Here is a 10,318-nt window from a genome sequence, read left to right as displayed (position 1 = left end):
AGAACATTTCCACGCTGCCTTTCCCCTGCCTGCCCCCCCGCTCCACAGAACGCAGCCCTGGCTCGCTGAGCGATCTACCTTCCTATTGGCCACATTGGGTGACGTGTTGCTGCCGAACCTCCCTAATAAACAGCCAGTAACTGCCCTGCCCACTGCTATCGCTGCTGCTGCTGCTTTTTCATTTGCGCCTACAGCCTGCGGGCAGCATCGGAGCCAATCACACCCCCACTCCTCCCACAACAGCCAATGGAATTTGAATAATTCCGAACGCACCAATCGAAGGGGCTCGGCGCTGCGGTTTGAGCCCATTGGTCCAACGGGGAGAGCTGGGTCGTGAGTGGCTGTGCTAATGACCAATCAGCGCTATCCAGGTTTGCCTGTCCGGCGACGGTTGTTCGAACCTAAGCGCGGGGGAAGGGAGCGGGGACGGGGACGGGCAGCCCCGGGCGCTGCGGTGAGTGTGGGGCGGAGAGGGACAATAGCCCCACTCTCTCGGCACGGGAAGCCGCCGGCCCCTCCCTGGAGACCTGCAGCCGCACGCAGCGCTCTGAGGGGTGGGGCCGCGCGGAGGCAGAGACGCTCCCTGCTCATCCGGAGACCTGCCACCGCGCGCGCAGCCCGCTGAGGGGCGAGGGGGAGCTGCGCGCTGCCGTGGGGCCCGGTACCTGGCTCTGCGCGGTGTAGAACATGCTGCTAGGAGCCTCATGGTGGGGGGTGGATAAGGGGTGGGGGCAGTTGGGGACAGGAGGTTGGATGGGGTGGGATACCGGGGTGGTGTTTAAGGGCGGGCGGGTCTCTGGAGGCGGCAGCCAGGGAGTGTGTGCGGGGCGGGGAGAGGGGTTGGATGGGGTCAGGAAGTCGGGACAGGGAGCAAGGCGAGTCGGGGGTGTTGGGTTCTGGAGGGTGGTCCGGTGACATGGAGCTGGGGTGTGTGTGGATAAGTCGGGAGTTCTGGGGGCGGCCTGTCAGGAGGCAGGGGTGTGGAGAGAGGTTGGGGCAGGCAGGGAGCAGGGGGGGTTGTATGGGTTGGGAGTTTTTGGGGGGGTCTTGTCAGGGGGAGGGGAGCAGTTGGAAAGGCATGGGGAGTCCTGGGGATATGTTTGGGGACGGGGGTGTGGTTAAGGGTTGGGGCAGTCAGGGGACAGTTAAGGGTTAGGATCTTAGGGAGGCAGTTAGGGGACAAGGAGCAGGGAGGCTTAGGTCGGGGGTGAGGTCCTGGGGGGCAGTAAGGGGCAGGGGTCCCAGGAGGGGGTAGTCAGAGGATAAGGAGCAGGGGGCATTGGGTGGTTCTGAGGGGGGCAGTCGGGGTGGGAAGTAGGAGGGAGTGGATGGGGGTGGGGTTAGGGCAGGGCTCCCTGGGTGCACACCCTAATGAAATAAGGTGCACATGCCTCTGGTATCAGGCAATTTGCTACTGCAAATTTGCAATTTGATATTCTTCTACATCATTAAAGGCCTGATCCTGCTCAAACATCCTGCTCAGTTTTTATTCAGTCCTTACCTCAGGGTAGTCTCCCATTGACTTCTTCACTTCAAGATTTATCACGGAACAAGGATGTCAGGATAAAATGGGGCACAAATAAGTAATCTCTGCATTGTTTTAACAATTTATCGCAAATTCATTTGCGAGTCAAATTTCTTTTAAAGTGAACTTAACTCTGTCCTCTTTTCAACAGCTCGTTCACAATAAATAATAATGATGATAATATTGTTGAAACAAGCCTAGATTTGTCCAAAGATAATTTACTAATGTTGCCTCAGAAGGAATAAAAAGATGAATGTGATTAACAGTAATATTTTAAATTCTGTCAACATGCAGTGCAGGGTACCACAAATGTTAAATTAATGAAACAGACAGTTCCTCTTTAAATGTTAAGTCAGTTTATTAAAGGATGATCTAATTATTATAATGGCTTCCAATACTAAATGAATAAAAGTGCTTGAGAATTAAATCTTTTTTAATATGCTTTTTAAATGTTCTGGACTAGCATTGTGGAGTTGAGCAAGAAACTTCCTTTTGTACTTATCCTGCTGGGATTATAGGGCATGTTCTTGTAAGATGAGCCACTGGCCTTTAGTTCAGGGCTTTTATTTACTTACATGAGGATTAGAAATAGTAACAGAGGGGAGCACAATCCTCAAGCATAGCTCCCATTGCTTTCAAAGGGAGATTAGCCTATGTAAGACTCTGTTGGAGGTGGCAGGATTTGGTACAAATAATTATATTATCCAAAACCATCACATCCTCCCTAGTTTCAGTGCTTTAGACGCTGTCGTCTCTTAACTGCATCCCTTTACAATTAAGAGGGAAGGCCAAGATTGTCAATGACGACTAGTGATTGTGGGAGCCTCCATTTTTTTAGTGTCCAAATTGTGAATGCCAATAAAGGGGTCTGAATTTCTGAAAGTGCAGCAGACCCACCCTCTCAAAATCAGGCATCCTATAAAGGTGTCTTTAGCACCCAAACTCATGAGCCACTTTTGAAAATCTTGACCTTAGCTTTCAGTTATGTAAACACTAGTTAGGTCAGTGGGATTGCACAGGTGTATCTGGAGCAAAATATTGTCCTGGGGTGCATAGACAGGAACCAAAACAAGGGCTCTTTTGTCATCATATAGGTGCAGCTAGACACATTCCATCTGTTATGTACTAAAGGAGAATCTCCGGGCTCCTAAGATCCTCAAATTAAAGTTATGCCTCCAAGTTGAAGGAAGAGTTTTGTTTTGTTGCTTTTTCAGGTTCTGATGGTAGAGTCACTATGTCTCTAGAGGTTGCTGAGTTACCCCTTCTCATTGTGGCTCATAAAAATAATTCCAAAGAGAATTTTTTCTAAACTGATTTAAATTAAACTGGTGCAACTTCTTCCTGTAGACAAGTCTTTTGGAACCTAAATCCAATGAGAATTAGGCTCCTATGTGTCTGAGGGCTTGTCTATGTGACAGAGTTGCACAGGGTGTGAATTTAAATCACTTTAATTAAATTGGTGCAAAAGACTGTGGATGCTCTTATTTTAGTATAAGAATGGCTTATTGTGGTTTAGCTTGAGTTGATTAGGAACAAGTTTAAACTAAATCAAAATAAACTGCTCATACTGAAATGAGGGTGTCCAGGCAGTCTTTTGCACTGGTTGAACTATATCGGTTTAAAAGCCAGTTTAAATGATCTTGATACAAATTTCTCATGAAGATAAATGCTAAGTAATTTTTGAAAATGGGACTTAGGCACCTAAATCATGTAAGCAGTTTGAAAAATGTACCACATTTCCTCCTTTTGAAATAAATTTCACCGGTCAGCATTGTAATAGACCGTCATAATGTCAATGCAATTCAGTTCTCCTCATTTCAATGTTTTGTTTTAGGTCTGACTTCTGTCCTGCAGTCCCATTTTTTCCCCCCATATCTTTAGAAGTCATTTGTGTTGTGTTCTTTTCACTGCTCATGCCAGCCATGAGTCATATTACATAGCAGCATGCTGGTTTGCCTTTTCTTTAGCACAGAGGTTTACGTGCTCCGCAGTTGATGTTTCACATGATTGTATAGTATGTGACTGTGATGTTATTGATATAATCTATGGGTTGCTGGTTATGATTATGCTGTCTGTATGCATGTGTCATTTTGAATATTGGCTCTATCCTGTCTGTATTTGAAACTTAGACATCCCAGACAAGTTTTGATGGCCCATTAAGGACCATCAGCTATACAATTGACCCATTGAGAGAAGGCATATACGCCTTGTAACTCAGCAAAGTATGCAGGAACTTGCCCATGTGACTCCAGACTCCATTTTGCTGGAATTTTCCACACTAAGGACAGAGGTTCTTACACCTGGAAAAAACTATAAAAGGCTGATGCCTCATCTCCATCTAGTCTTCAATCCTGCTTCTTACCTCTGGAGGGACTTTGCTACAAACTGAAGCTCTGAACAAAGGACTGAATGACCCATCCCAGCTGTGGATGTATTCCAGAGACTTGATTTGAACCTGCAGTTTACTCCATCACTGCTACAAGCCTGAACTAAGAACTTTGCCCTTACTGCATGTAATTGATTCCATTTAACCAGTTCTAGCCCTCATCTATATCTTTTTCCTTTTATGAATAACCCTTTAGATTCTAAAGGATTGGCAACAGATCTTTGTGGGTAAGATCTGATTTGTATATTGACCTGGGTCTGTGTCTTGATTTTTTGGGATTGAGAGAACTGTTTTCTTTTATTGGGGTGTTGGTTTTCATAACCATTCATCCCCAGGACAAGTGGCACTGGTGGTGATACTGGGAAACTGGAGTGTCTAAGGGAATTGCTTGTGTGACTTGTGGTTAGCCAGTGGGGTGAGACCAGAGTCCTCTGTGTCGGGCTGGTTTGGTTTGCCTTAGAGGTGGAAAAACCCCAGCCTTGGGCTGTAACTGCCCTGTTTTAAGCGATTTGCCCTGAATTGGCACTCTCAGTTGGGTCCCGCCAGAACCGCATCGTCACAGTGACATTGTGCAAATGTCAACACAGTGCATTGTTCTTGAATTGAGGAGATTCTCGGGGATATGCTGCTGTCACAGGGAGTTTTCTCCTGAGGTGATTTTGCCAAAGTCTTTATGCTAACTGGGAACGGGAACGGAGAGGAGGGGGAATATTGGGGAGATTTTTGAAAGAGGCAGTTAGATGCCTGATTCCTAGTTAAAGGCAACAGGAGTAGGGCATATCTCCCTATACCATTAACCGAGGACCAGATTCTCCTCTCCCCCATCCTAGTTCTTTACCTCTGCAGGACAGCCTAGTTCTTGTAGGAACCATGATGGCCAGGAGGTCCCCAAACCCAGGCTATCCTAGAACACTTGTATGGGGATGGCACAGTGGGGAGGGACAAACAATATATATCATTGCAGGCTGCTTGCACTTGTGCCAGCTTCTTCTGGGTGTTGGGAGAAGGGGTGACTCTGGTGAATCTGGCTGTCCTGCTCCTCCAAATCTCAACAGCTGGAACCGTGCAGAGTCCCCACAGAAGAGCTTTCATGGGGTACCCCTGCACCATGACTCATACTGAAATCTGCATGAGCAAACTTCATTCCACCTAGTTACATGTAAGAGAATGGGTGGGGAGGAGGGGCTGAGTAAATTATGTGGCTGTGTTTGTAAATGGAAGGAGCGCTTTTCCTCATTAAAGGCCTGTTCCAAAACCAACTGAAGTCAGTGGAAAGACTTCCACTGATTCCAGTGGGCTTTGGATCAGGCTCTAAACTGGGAGATTATTAGTATAATAATGCTATTCATTGTTACAGAGCTCTTGAGGTTCCAAACATCTTTACAAATACTTATAGATTAGGCCTCTCTGTACCGCTCTGGGAGAGATGTAAATATTATTGAACCCATTTTACAGTGGAAAACAGGCTCAAAGATGTTCAGAGACCTACCCAAAGTCACACGGGGGCAAGTCCTCATCTGAGTCACACCCTTTACAACTTCAGTGGAGTCATGAGTCATGGGGGTTCACAGAATTTAAGTCATAGCAGCTTGTGGTTCACAATGAGTATGCTGGGACAAGAACGCAGGAGTCCCAGTGCTCTGCTCCCTGCCTAGGTAATATGTGAGCACTCTGACCACTAGGCAACACTCCTCCCTCACCATCTCTTAGCTCAGGGACAATTGACTATTTCCTGCTTTAATAAATAGCTAACCAGTATTTTTCCTTCTTTTCTAGGATCCCAGCTAGCCATGATCCCCATATATTCCATGATGGGTCCTTTCAGAGGACACATGAATATCAAAAGTAGCCGTAAGTACTAAAATGAATATTTGCATGAGTACTGCAAGCTCTATGTTTCAGGTGATAATATAACTATTTGTGGGACCTACATTCATTTTGTGGAAATGGCATTATTTAATAGGAAAAGTTTAGTGGTTAAAGAGAGAAAGCAGACAGTTGTCTATACCATGATTGACTGCCCCAGCTAATGATTATATTGAACAAGTAAGATTTTGCAAGTAATCCAGTTCAGGATCTTTGCCTGGAACAACTTTAGAGGAACAAATTGAAAATTTGCTCTGCATCTGAAATTTCCCCTTTAAGTGCATTCCCCCTGTGACGGGTTGGATCACAGAAACCCCCTTGGGGCTGCCATCTGATGTGCGAAGACTACTTCTGCCCCTGTTTTCCCTGCCAGTTTGGGACTCCAGAACCCTGCCCGATTGTGCCAGACATGCTTGCCCACCACAAACACAGACCCAGGTCTGAACCATTGCCCACAAACTGCAAGCTTAACTGAAAGCAGCTTAAGATGTGTTCCTGTCTCTAACACTCAGATGCCCAACTCCCAGTGGGATCCAAACCCCAAATAAATCCGTTTTACCCTGTATAAAGCTTATGCAGGGTAAACTCAAATTGTTTGTCCTCTATAACAGGGGTCCCCAACCCCCGGGCCGCGGACCGGTACCGGGCCGCGAACCGACCCCTAGCACATCAAGCGGCGTGTCTCTGGTGGGGCCCCTGAGCCCCGCCCCCTCAGAGCCGCGTGGTGAGGGGGCGGGGCTGCGAGCTCCGGGCTGAGCTCAGCTGCCTCCGCCCGGCGTGGAGCTCCCAACCCCACCCCCTCACCACACGGCTCTGAGCGGGGCGGGGCTCAGGCCCCACCGGGGACACGCTCGCTGCAGCTGTCGGGCGAGGTGCTGAGGCTCCGGGTGAGGAGGGAGCCGGGGGTAAGAGGCTGGGGCCAGGGGGGGTTGGCTAAGGGGCAGGGAGTCCTGGGGACAGTCAGGGCACAGAGAGGGGCGGAGGTTGGGGCGGTCAGGGGCAGGGAATGGGGGTTGGATTGTGGGTGTTCCAGGGGTCTGTCAGGACTCAGCGGGGAATAGGGGTTGGGGCAGTCAGGGGACAGGGAGCAGGGGTGGGGTCCCTGGGTGGGGGGGGGCTCTGGGGGAGGGTGAGGGGACAAGGTGCAGGAGGGGGCGGGGAGTCTGCGGGGGGCGGGCAGGCGGGGGGGCGGGCAGTGGGTGGGGGTCAGATAGGGGGCAGGGCTCCCACTAATTCTGCATTATGGTCAGTTGTATAATTATTTCATTATATATTACAATAATAATAGAAATAAAAGTACAAAAATAAATGTAATGTGCTTGAATCGTCCCAAAACCATCCCACAGGTCCGCGGAAATTTTTTTTCTACGAAACCGGTCCCTGGTGCCAAAAAGGTTGGGGGCCGCTGCTCTATAACACAGAGAGAGATGCACAGCTGTTTGCCCTCCACCCCCAGGTATTAATACATACTCTGGGTTAATTAATAAGTAAAAAGCAATTTTATTAAAAACAAAAAGTAGGATTTAAGTGTTCCAAGTAGTTACAGACAGAACAAAGTGAATCACCAAACAAAATAAAATAAAACACACAAGCCTATGCCTAATACAGTAAGAAGACTGAATACAGATAAAACCTCACCCTCAGAGGTGTTCCAGTAAGTTTCCTTTTACAGACTAGTCTCCTTCTAGTCTGGGTCCAGCAGTCACTCACGCTGCCTGTGGTTACTGTCCTTTGTTGCAGTTTCCTTCAGGTATCCTTTCGGAGTCAAGAGGCTCTCTTGAGCCAGCTGAAGACCAAATGGAGGGGTCTCCCAGGGATTTAAATAGACTTTCTCTTGTGGGTGGACACTCCTCCCTCCCCCTGTGTAGAATCCCAGCTACAAGATGGCGTTTTGGAGTCACATGGGCAAGTCACATGTCCATGCATGACTCAGAACTTACAGGTAGCAGCCGTGGTTCACATGCTATCTTGAACGTCCTCAAGTAGACTTCTTATGTGGATTAGAGCCTTCCAAGATCCATTGTCCGTTAAGTGTTTCTTGATTGGGCACTTAACTTGCAAATTCCTTTCTAAAGAAGCTGACCAAATGCCTTACTAAGACTACTTTTATACAGTTACAGGACAAATTACTCATCTCTACTGACGTATTGAGGTACAGCCCCTTGGCTCATTAGGGTGCTGTCTCCCCTTTGATCATGTTGTTCCAGACAAACACATCTATCCATCATGCTGTCCTGTCTTTAAGATGCACCTGCTTATTCCTTGTTATGTCTATGGAGTGTCCTTGTATCGGGCTGCCCAGGTGCCATCTTGGCACAAGTTCCTCTTGTTAGTACTTAGAAGCAGGTGCATTCAGACATATAACAACCCTCTTCTCGCCAACTTCTGTGAGTGAGGCCTGCCTCTGGCTCACAGCCCAGCTTTTGCTTAGCAATGCCTGGAAGTACTTTGGTTCATGCTTCAGACCTCAGACTAGGCCTCTGACACAAGCGTTTGTGTTTCAGGGCCTCATCTTACTACAAACAGGTGTTCCTTTTCCCAAACTCAGTCACATACGTCAGGGAACGTGACCTCCTGAGTAGGTCTTGGACAATAAACCACTAACAGTTACCAGTGTTCCGGATTTTATCACCTCATCCCATATGGGAGTGAGGGATAATCTGAAATTGCAGTGGTGTCTCCCACGTACCCTTCCAAGTGAAGTCCCACCAACCAATTCTTTTCCCTCCCTTTTGGGACATCTATAAATATCTGAAACTCAAGATTCCCTTCTCCCACATACACATGTGTATTTCCAAAGGAAGATATGGTGAGGTTCGTAGCTAAGTCTACCCAATGTAAGCGAATAGTAGGATCTTGGATCGGGGCGCAGGGTGTGCAAGTTGTTTTTAAGAGGCACTCATTTGGGGGTGTTTCAGAAATAGCTCTACCTTCCCCTTGTGATTCCTGGTATTGGCTATGGTTAACCTTTGCATTGGGGGTTAATATGCCCTCTGGATCCAGTAGAATCCCTTTGGTAACTGGGTTAAAGCACAGGATCCAGATGGACAATTGTAGGCTCAGGAGCTGCCTTAGTTCTGGTGCCATAAGGTGGTTCTTCAGCAGTCGGGATTTGTCTGAAAAATCGAATTTGCAAAGCGGACCGATTATCCAAGGAGCACCTGCAGTACGGTGAATACCAGCAGCCCAACACTACGCCCAGTAATTCTGTGAGGAGAACAATAAACATGTACCACGTCCAAGGGTCCCAGTATTTGAGTGGCATCTGGGATTCGTGACCTAAGGGTCTAAACATAATGAAAATATTAAATGTATCCAAACAGTTTAATTTGCGACACATGGACCCATTTTAACTTGACATTCTTGTTTATACAGTAAATAAGTGGACTGAGGCGATCCACTACGGAGTATGGTCCCGTCCATTTTGACTCCAATGTGTGGTTCCTTTTGCCCAATTTTAAATAAATTGCCTAATCTCCTGTTTCCTATAGCTGGGGATTCCCAGACTTTTCCTGATCCATTTTTTGATTCATTAATTCAATGGCCTGGTTTACCTTAAACTGTAGAGTGGTTTTGTCTTCCTGCAACTGCTTCAGCCGCTGCCAATACTCATGAGTTTCCAGGGATGCTGAACCCTCCATGTCCCGAATTTGTTCAGGGTCAATGACCAACTTCATGGCTTGCCCGAAAAGCAGTTGATGTGGCTGGATTTTTGTTCTTAATCTGTTGCTGCTGCGGACCGCAACAAGAATGAGCGGCAGTTTGTCTGGCCAATTTTTACTGGTGGTGTCCACAACCTTCCTGAGTGCTTCCTTAATGGTCTGGTTCATTCTCACCACTTGGCCTGATGACTGGGGTCGATAGGGAATATGGAATTTATGAACGACTCCCAAGGCTTTAAGCATGAATGTGAACATTTCCCCTATGAATGACGCTCCATTGTCGGAGTCCACAATCTCAGGATCATAACAGCAAACTACTTCTGAGAACAGCTTTTTCGCAGCTCTTCAGGCACTTTTGTTTTTGGTAGGAAAGGCCTTTACCTATCCTGAAAATGCATCTATTATCACAAGCAGATATTGAAATCCTTCCTTACTTTTTGGCAGTTTGTCAATAAAAGCAATTTGAATTCTCTGCCAAGGACCCAGTCTGCACTGGTGCAGCATTTGAGGCTGGTGTGGGGGGGAGGGGTATCTTTTGTGCATTGCATACAGTTTCTCACCCATGTCTCTACATCTCTCATTCCCTTCCATTCTGCTACTTGCTTCAACCTTCCCAGAGTCCCTTCTACTCCTTCGTGAATAAACTGGTGAGCTATGTTCACTAGTTCCTGTCTTTCAATTCTTCCGGGGACACGGACTGATTCTAATGCCTTCTGTTCCTGCCTTCGAGTTATCACTGCCACTCCCTCATAATCTTGGGCTATTGCATCAGCACGGTTATTTCACACGGTTTCAGCTGCTGAGCCTTTCCCGTGGGCTTTTACATATCTAATTTTTAGTTGGTTGGGGTGTGCGGTGACCCAGGCGTAAATCCACTTC

General features: G+C 47.4%; 1 protein-coding gene across 2 annotated transcripts in view; it reads left to right on the top strand.

Moving 5' to 3' along the window:
- Nucleotides 1-400: 400 nt before the first annotated feature.
- LOC120401239 overlaps nt 401-10,318 on the top strand; it is a 77,708-nt gene continuing 67,790 nt past the window's right edge. For both annotated transcript variants that reach the window (XM_039530948.1, XM_039530949.1), the window contains exons 1-2: nt 401-454; nt 5,688-5,762. The gene's annotated coding sequence lies outside the window, so the exon portion shown is untranslated. The remainder of the gene's footprint in view (nt 455-5,687; nt 5,763-10,318) is intronic.

The sequence above is a fragment of the Mauremys reevesii genome, linkage group 3, assembly GCF_016161935.1.
Source record: "Mauremys reevesii isolate NIE-2019 linkage group 3, ASM1616193v1, whole genome shotgun sequence".
Classification (NCBI taxonomy): Eukaryota; Metazoa; Chordata; order Testudines; family Geoemydidae; genus Mauremys; species Mauremys reevesii.
This window is presented reverse-complemented; position numbering and strand designations above follow the sequence as displayed.